Source organism: Bison bison, unplaced genomic scaffold (assembly GCF_000754665.1).
Source record: "Bison bison bison isolate TAMUID 2011002044 unplaced genomic scaffold, Bison_UMD1.0 scf7180017864148, whole genome shotgun sequence".
Lineage (NCBI taxonomy): Eukaryota > Metazoa > Chordata > Mammalia > Artiodactyla > Bovidae > Bison > Bison bison.
Window position 1 is genome coordinate 93,621 of NW_011494720.1, and position 7,780 is coordinate 101,400.

Below are 7,780 nucleotides of genomic sequence, written 5' to 3' on the forward strand. Positions count from 1 at the left end.
AGGAGATCAGCCCTGGGTGTTCTTTGGAAGGAATGATGCTGAAGCTGAAACTCCAGTACTTTGGCCACCTCATGTGAAGAGTTGACTCATTGGAAAATACTCCGATGCTGGGAGGGATTGGGGGCAGGAGGAGAAGTGGACGACAGAGGATGAGATGGCTGGATGGCATCACCGACTCGATGGACGTGAGTCTGAGTGAACTCCGGGAGTTGGTGATGGACAGGGAGGCCTGGCATGCTGCAATTCATGGGGTGGCAAAGAGTTGGACACGACTGAGCAACTGAACTGAATTGAACTGAACTGAGCATTCACTCATGGAGAAGGCAATGGCACCCCACTCCAGTACACTTGCCTGGAAAATCCCTTGGATGGAGGAGCCTGGTCGGCTGCAATCCATGGGGTTGCGAAGAGTCAGACACGACTGAGCAACTTCACTTTCACTTTTCACTTTCATGCATTGGAGAAGGAAATGGCAACCCACTCCAGTGTTCTTGCCTGGAGAATCCCAGGGATGGTGGCTGCTGTCTATGCGGTCGCACAGAGTTGGACACGACTGAAATGACTTAGCTTAGCAGCATTCACTCAAGATACCTCCACAGTGCAACAGAACCAGAATTTCTGATTTCAGAAGGCAGAATGGCCATCACATATCATAACACAGAACACAAACTATACACTTAGGCCCAGCCGCCCTAATTGGTTGCCCCCTGTAAATGAAAGGCTGCAGTCTCTCAGAAAACCTCCTACAGAGATCCAGAACTCAGCTCCAAGTGCTAACAGAGTAAACTGAAATAGCTCTGGTCTTGAAATGTTGCAAAGGGAGGAAAGGAGGCCAGGTTGAAAGAAGAGGGGAGGAGGTGGGACTAAAGGGGGCCTTGTGGACATCACCTGCCACCAGGCCTTGCAGGACTTTTCCCTGGGCTTCCAGGCAGGGAGGACTGGAACTCAGCCCTCCAGAAACCAGACAGCAGGCCAGAATTCGAGTTCTCTGCTCACTGGGGGTCATCAGGCTCCGACCCTCAGTTCAGGCTGAGGCCCTTCAACTAGACTCCTGCATTCGGGACCAGGATAGAAGAAAAAAGTACAAAAGGAGGGACTGAAAAGAAGAAAGGGGAAAAGGTCAATAAAGTCTCTTGTTTCTTACCGAGTTGGGGCACTAGCCAGTTGTCTGCATCAGAAGGAGAAAGGGACAAAAGAGTCCCTGTTTCTACCACTGGGTCTGGTTGGTCAGCAGACGAGCTGGTCCCTGAGTACCCGAGTGGTCAATTGTATTGAAGAAATCCCACCAGAGTTGCCCTTTGTTGCAGGAAGGGGGAGCCCTTCCCAGGAACAAGAGTGGGCTCTTGTCTAACATTCGGAAATGAATTGTCCGAGGAGACCCAGGCACTGACAAAGCAACAGACTTCATTGGGAAGGGTTGCCCAGGTGGAGAGAAACAGCGTAAGGGAACCCAGGAGAACTGCTCTGCCACGTGGCTCATGGTCTCGGATTTTATGGTGATGGGGTTAATTTCCAGGCCTCTGGAAATTGTCTCTGGCTGGTCACCTTGCTTGATCCATATTTGGTCTTAGGATTCTTTCTGGAGGTGCAGGCATCTCTCAGCCAAAATGGATTCCAGGGAGGATTCCGGCAAGCTGGTAGGACATATGGACTGTCGTATCCTCTCCCCTTTGGACCTTCCCCCAGTTCTTCTGGTTGATGGTATCTTGTAAGTTCTGCATTCCTCACCAGGACTTCCGGTTGTAAGATAATTCATGCAAGTGGTCAGTATCAAGCCTGGCCAGGGCCCGTGGTTTTGGTCAGTGGTTCCCGTAACAGAACCTTTGTGGAGGATTTTCCCCCCTCACATTTGTCTCATTCATTCAGTCTTTTGTGCTGCTTCCAACCAAGATTTCAACATCTCTGAATTCACGTCTTGGGGCTATCTATCTGGTGATGAAGAGTGAGCTCATCTCCTGTTGGGACTGACAAGCCCTCTTAATCCTTAGAAAGTGGGTCCTTGCCTTTGGACATTATTTTTCACTCCAGGAGACTGCCAGTGACATTAACATCTGTGACAGAGGGCTCCATCTCTGTTATCATGGGGGTCCTGGCCTTTGCTGGCTTCAGGGGTGACTGAGCCCTGAACTAGGAGGGGCATGCAGAGTCCTCAGCAAGGGCAGTGCCCCATTTCATGTCTTGTCACTGAGTGAGGCTGGGTTTCCTATTTAAAGATGCAAGCAGAATTTTAAGGAAGTAGCAAGGACAATGCGGTTCTTGGAAGTATGCTCTGTTGCAGACACCCATTAAAATCACCTCCCAGTTGATTTCACTCCCATCTGGGGTATGCAATGTGCCCGGGTGCAGGAGCATGCACGGGGTAGGGTTGGCCAGGGCTGTCCAGGTGTCAGGAGAGGCCCGTCTTCCCCCACCTGGCTGTCCTGACCAGGACTTTAATGCTGTCCTTCTGTCTTTCTCCTGCTCTCCCAGTCACTTGCCTCTTCACCAGCCTGCTCCACTGAGGCTACCAGGCCCCCCATGTTGCCTCTTTCCAGGGATTAAACCCAGGCCCTTGTCCCCCAGGCCTATGCATGAGTCTTCCCCTGACACATTGATCACCTGAACCCACCAAGCTGGTGCCTCACCCAAGCCTGCGTCCTGTCCTTCTCCCAGGGCCCCCTGTGTCTCTTGTCCCCAAACCATCCAGGCCCCCTACTGAATAGAGACTCGAGTGAATCAGTGATGTGAAAGTGAAAGTCGCTCAGTCGTGTCTGACTCTTTGTGACCCCATGGATTATACAGTCCATGGAATTCTCCAGGCCAGAATACTGGAGGGGTAGCCTTTCCCTTCTCCAGGTGATGTTCCCAATCCAGGGATCGAACCCAGGTCTCCTACATTGCAGGTGGATTCTTTACTAGCTGAGCCACAGGGGAAGCCCAAGAATACTGGAAGAGTAATGCCTTTTCTTTATAATTGGTAATTTATAAAACCTGCTGTCCCATGGCCCTGCCCCAGGGCAGAGACAGATCCTGTGTCCTGGTCCAGGTTCTTCTGCCTCCCCACAGCTGCAGCACAGTAGAATTTATTGTCAATAGATGCCTTGCCATCAGTTGATGAATGTGTAGTGTAGGAGGGCTGTGACTCCTATTGTTTGGTGAGGAAAGGGCTCAGGTCTTAGGATTGGGCCCACGCAGCTCAAACACCTAATATGGGAAGCATAGGTTGTATATCCAGTCACTCCTGCTGTGACGGAAAATGAGGTGACTCATGAGGAAGGTAGTAGAGAGTGTTTCCAGAAGCTGGCATGTCAGGTGGTATGAAGGTATTCCAGAAATAGAACAAGTGAGACGAAAAAGAAAAGATTCTGGAAAGAGGGAATAAGAAGTAAATCTCTGGGATCAAAATGATTCCATAGTTGAATCATTTCAATTAGTGAATAGTCCAAAGGCCTGTGATGTGAGGAAGAGATGTCAGGAGGTGGGAAGAGAAAGGGAGGATGACAGAGCATCCCCAGGGCAATTGTCCTCCCTGGACCAAGTCATGGCACATGGACCGTTTTCCCGAACACACACACACACACACACACACATACACACACACACACACAGAGTGGGATAGGTCTATCTCATTTCGAGAGAACTACCACTCTATCCTGAGCATCTCAATTACCTATTGTCTTTGGCAATTTATCCCAGTGCACGAAAGCTTGCTCAAGCCAGCCCTTACAGTCTCCATTTGGGATTTTCATGAGGAACTCAGTCACAGCTCTCTGATTGTCCAATGTCTGCCTCCAAGATGAACCACTGTTCAGTTTCTGTTCTCTGAGTCAAAAAGTATTCTTTCTGTCCTTGAAAGCCAAACTGCCAGAATCTGCTGGAGCATCCATTGCTTTGCCCTGACACATCACCCTCCCTGCAGGGTGGGAAGCCCTACCCCCAGCAGAGGAGGTCTGTGTCTGGTCTAGACAACCTGTCTCAATGCCCCATCACTCCTCTGCTTTTCTTCCAGTCTCCTGGTCCTGCTCTATCCTCTCTGTCCCTGCCCTGGCTGCTGGGCCTCTTAGGTGGGACCAACTTCCAGTCTGTATGCAAACACATAGTTCTGTAACCCTACAGTGATTCCTCTGCCTCTGCCCTGGGCCTTCCTACTTCCCATTGGTTGTGACAGTTTCCAGCTTCATGTCAAGCTGGCTTTGTTTTTAGTTCTTCTCCAGGTTTTTTGGAGTCTCTGTCTGTCTTCCCTGGCCTTCACCTTCATGTCCCAGAGGACCAAAGAATTTAACCTTCTCACTAAACAAGGATAGTAAATGAAAGTCTTACTGACCTGGCCTGGACCACACCCTGTGGTTATCCTAGTCTGGGCTCAAGATTGGTGGTGAAGTCATCACAAAGAGAGTGAGAGTCTGTGACAGAGAAATGCAGGTGATGGTTGGGGTTGGGAGGAAAGGACCCACAGGCATTCCTTCCTGATCCCTGTGACAGCAAGTGTGTCCCTCTGTAGGGCTGCGCTTGGCAGAGCAAGGACTGTCCCTGCCCAGCCCTCCCCATCACCAGTCAAAAGGGTGCCCTTTGCTGGCTTGAGGCAGAAGAGGAAGTTGCAGGGAGATGGAAAGCATGTGGAGGCCGCTCTTGAGGAAGCGGGAACACAGAGGGGGCGAGGAGCACAGAATCTAAAGCTGGATACCATAGGATATCAAGGGACCTGGCAACCCAGGAGTGCCAGTTGTGATCTGCACTCCTCAACCCAGTACTCATTAGGTCAGGTGGGCTCAGTGGTCATCAGATACACCCTCTCCTCACACCTTCAGCTTCACAAATGATCTCTCGTGGCCCCTTAGACCAGGAAGGCACTCCATAGCACACCCACACTCCTAGCACATCCACTGTCCCAAAACCACAGCCAGGGCTCTTCAAAGACAGGCTGAGGAGCCCCTCAGCAGGTTCACTAGGGGTGAGGCGCCCATTTCTGGGACCCCATGTACCCTAAATCTGAGGATGGTAAGCTAGGACAGTGGCACTCCTGTCCCCCTCATTGATTTGCCTGTTGTCTTCAGCTGCTTTTGCTCTACAAAGGTGGGGGTGGGTCCCTGAGACAGAGACTGATTCCAAATGGCCTGCAGGGAAAAGCTTGCAGAGTCCCGCCTCAATCAAGTACCACTGTGACGTTTGTGTCCCCAGCAGGTGACTATACGGATCTGGGACCAGAGGGTAGAAGTGGGGTGCCCATCCTCACCCTCACGGCCCAAGCCCCACTTTGGGAAACTGTACTTCCGTTCCTCCTACTTCAGGAACTGAGGGCTTCGCTGGGGTTTGTCCTCAGGCAAAAGGGTAACAGTGTTTGGGGGAAGTGGGCGCTAACTCGCTTTGTAGTTTTCCTCTGGCAAGTTCAAGGGTAAAAGCAGAGGTGTCATGAATTTACCAGCTGAGGGGGAGGGGTGTGTTTGTGTGTGTGTCTGTGCGCGTGCGTGCATTCACTTGCTCACTTGCTTTTTAAAGCATTTCAGGTCTTCTCAGGGTCCTCCAGGAAACCACAGGGAGGAACTGCCTTATCCTGCCCTGCCCAACTCAGGGGCTCCCGCTTTCTGAGGGGGGGGGTGGCCTGCGGGCAGCAGCATTTCCTGCCACGCCCTCTTCTCTGTGTGCTACCTCTCCTCCATACTGTACTTTTTTTTTTTTGCCAGTTTTTAAATTTTATCTGGCCTTGCCTTGACCGGGGGATGTCAACCAGCCCCAGGAGAATTTACAAGGAGGAAGAGCCTGCAGGGAGAAATGAGTCAGGGGTGAGGAACCACCAGCAAGAAACTTCTGGGGCACCCCTCCTAGTCCTGGGTCTTAATGGCTTCCCAGTCCAGAAACTCTAAGGAAATGGCTTCTGTTAGTGATCTAGTGAGGTGGGGAGGTGGGGTGCGAAGCTGATTCCTCTCAGGGCCCCAGGTCAGGGGCCCAGCTGGTCCACACTTTGATTTCAGGCTGGGGAGGACCAGAGCAGCGAAACTCAGGGAGTCACCTCGGACTTCTGTCCTGCAGGCAAGAAGTGTGTGAAAATAGTGGGTTTGATTTGAGCAGCTGAGTCTGTCGTGTGTTATGGCAGAAATAGAAAACTAATACACACACCCATCCCATTTAAATGAAACTGTCTGGATATAAAACTGTAGGCCCCAAACTCTTTTCCTGTAAGACTTTGGCGACAGAGCTCCTAGGGGCTTCCCAGGTGGCTCAGTGGTAAAAACAATCTGCCTGCCAATGCAGGAGACCTGGTTCCATTCCTGGCTTGGGAAGATCCTCTGGAGAAGGAAACGGCAGCCCACTCCAGTATTCTTGCCTTGAGAATTCCATGGACAGAGGAGCCTGGCGGGCTGCGGTCTGTGGGGTCGCAAAGAGTCAGACACAACTGAAGCAACTTCACATGCGTGCACACACGGGCAGTCATTTAGTCCTAGTGGAGGGGGGGAAGGTTTAAAAACCGTTTCCAAACAACAGATCAATAGATGTGCTCATAGGTGGGACAAGTTCACTGTTTTTCTTTTGTCCCACTATTATTAGTCTTCTCTCTTTCCGTCTTTAATGTACATCAGTTACTGAGACATAATTTACAGACAGTTATAATTGAGATATAATTTACAGAAAGTTATTGAGTTATAGTTTATAGAGTGCCTTCCTTTTGAGTAAAGCAGCTTAAAGTCCTTTATCTTTGGGAGTATATTAGAAACATGTAGGCATTTGGCAAAATTATAAGACACGTTCCCAGGCTATGGAAGAAAGAGCAGATGAATGATATTACTTCAGCCATGAATCATCATACCAACCTGTAAATTCTGTGGAGAATCACATTTCCAAGCAGTACTATTTTCAAGTTTGCAGAACTGAAAAAACTAATGATTTTTCTCAGTGAAGCCCTTGATCTTTTAGACCAAGTGAATGCCAGAACTAGAAGTCACTTCCACTTACTATGATGTTTATAGTTTATGAGCTTCATAAAATTAGTCCATATAATACTATACTTATTACAAGTATGATAGATATTTTAACGAACTGCCACTCACTTTTAGTCACTGGAAACACTTATGTTGATTATAGACTTTAAAAGATATGGACTTCCTTGGTGGTCCGGGGTTAAGACCCTGTGCTTCCACTGCAGGGGCGTGGGTTCAGGCCCTGGAAAGGGAAGTCCTACCTGCTGCATGGTGTGGGCCCCCACCCCCTAAAAAGGAGCCACAGCGACTGGTGACAACGTGGGTGGACCTAGAAAGTGAAAGTGAAAGGCGCTCAGTCGTGTCTGACTCTTTGCGACCCCATGAACCATACAGTCCATGGAATTCTCCAGGCCAGAATACTGGAGTGTGTAGCCTTTCCCTTCTCCGGGGGATCTTCCCAACCCAGGGATTGAACCCAGGTCTCCCGCACTGCAGGTGGATTCTTTACCAGCTGAGCCATCAGGGTAGTCCAAGAATACTGGAGTGGGTAGCCTATCCCTTCTCCAGTGAATCTTCCCGACCCAGAACTCGAACCGGGGTCTCCTGCATTGCACGTGGATTCTTTACCAAGTGAGCTATCAGGGAAGCTAAGTGGAATAAGTCAGACAGAGAAAGACAAATATTGTATGCCTTTGCATGTGGAATCTAAAAAACAAAACAAACGAACAGAGTCATAGATACAAAGAACAAACAAGTGGTTGTCAGAGTGGGTGGAGGGTGAAAGAAGTTGGGGGTGGAGATTAAGAGGAGCAGACCCACAGTTACAAAATAAATGAGTCAGGGGCATGAAAAGTACAATGTGGGGAACATAGTAGAGTTTAACATCT